At 44.8% G+C, this 1762-nt stretch overlaps 1 pseudogene; it reads left to right on the plus strand.

Annotated features, from left to right (window-relative positions):
- The first annotated feature begins 310 nt into the window (after positions 1-310).
- Positions 311-458, plus strand: LOC125400857 (U2 spliceosomal RNA; annotated as a pseudogene).
- Positions 459-1762: the final 1304 nt, after the last annotated feature.

Consider the following 1762-nt stretch of genomic DNA (forward strand, 5'->3'; position numbering starts at 1 on the left):
TTCTGGGAAGCAGGAAGCTCCCTCGGCAATCCTGCCAAGATCATTGAAGAGGCAACATGTGACCTGCCCAGCTGAGAAAGGTACGGAGCCATGTGGCTAACATAGATATGAATAATGGGTTAATATAAGTTATAAGAGCTAATACAAAGCCAAAGCTAATGGGCCAATCAGTTTCATATCTTATGGAGACCTCTGTGTGATTTTCTTTGGGGCTTGCTGGCTGTGGGGGTACCAGGCGGGACAGAAACCCCAACAAGCCGGCCCTCATGTTACATACATAAGAAAGTGTGCATTGAGATATTATGTTATTATTGCTTCTCGGCCTTTTGACTAAGATCAAGTGTAGAATCTGTTCTTATCAGTTTAATGTTATTTTATTGAAATTGATTTCTTTGTATTATATTAAGAGCATGTGGTGTTTTGAAAGACTATGGCCCCCAAAGCGAGCGGCACTATTAGGAGGTATAGGCTTGTTGGAGGAAGTGTGTCTCTGTGGGGGAGGGCTTTGAGGTCTCTTTTGCTCAAGCTTCCCCCAGTGTGATTTCCTGCTGCCTCTGAGTCAAGATGTGGGACTCTCAGCTCCAGCACCATGTCTGCCTGCACGCTGCCAGAATGATAATGGACAGAACCTCTGAAATTGTAAGCGAGCAAGCCACCCCAATTAAATGTTTTCTCTATAAGAATTGCTGTGGCTGTGGTGTCTTCAGAGCAATAAAAACTCTAACGAAGACAGCACACTATATTAGTTATTTCGAAATTCTATCTACAGATTACCGGTAAATTTTATTCTAGAATATTAGACATAAAGAAAGGCATAGTAGGGACTAAAATTGCTGCATTAGATCTATATTTCTCATCATGGTAATATAAATAATAATATAAAATTGCAGTGAAATAACCAATGTCACAGTAGGACTTGACAGTCTTGTCTGAGGTGAATGGCAAAGGAAATATGATCTTCCTTAATTTTATTCCAACACCCAATTTTCTTATTCTTGTTGCCAAAATGTTCTGCTTCGCACACGAAAGATAATTTTCAAACTATTTGACCCAGCAAGAAGGGCACTTACCACCAAGCCTGATCACGTGAGTTTAACCTGCAGCAGAACCCACACGGTAAAAGAAAAGCACCAAGCCCCCAACTTGCCCTTTGTCCTCCGCATGCGCACTGCAGCACCTGGGTAGAGGCTCTCATGCTCAAAGAAATGAGCATAACAAATTTACCAAAAATGCTTGCGCAAAGCATTCGTGACTCAAAGTAAAAGGGGCGTCCGAGAGCCTGTTCAATTTCCACAGAGCGATGGGGGCATGGTTGGAGCAGCTGTGGGGACGCAAAGGCAGACCAGCAGCGTGCTCTGGTGCTGGCCGGACCTCAGCTGGCCTAAAGTCCAGGTCAGCACTCTACATCTCTGGGGGCCAGCAGCATGCTCTGGAGCTGGGGCGCTGGCCGGACCCCAGCTGGGTTTCTGGCTCCATTCCTTAGTACCCACATTGCCTCAGTTTTACTGTTTTGTTCTCTGAACCCCAGGCCCTATCTCTGAAGACTGGAGTCAAGACAGCCGCCCTTCAGCAATGCTTTCCCGCTGGATGCGATGGAGTATAAGCAAGAGGCTGTGTAACATGTTGGGGACTTTGTATTAATTTCCTTTTCAGAGGTGAGCCTTTACAGCTCCCAAACGGGTCAAATAATTTTTCAGCATAAACAGATACTATCCAGCATCTCTAAAGATGAAATCCTAAAGCAGCTCATCACAGCCTGGAT

The sequence above is a fragment of the Myodes glareolus genome, chromosome 24 (assembly GCF_982192425.1).
Source record: "Myodes glareolus chromosome 24, mMyoGla1.1, whole genome shotgun sequence".
NCBI lineage: Eukaryota > Metazoa > Chordata > Mammalia > Rodentia > Cricetidae > Myodes > Myodes glareolus.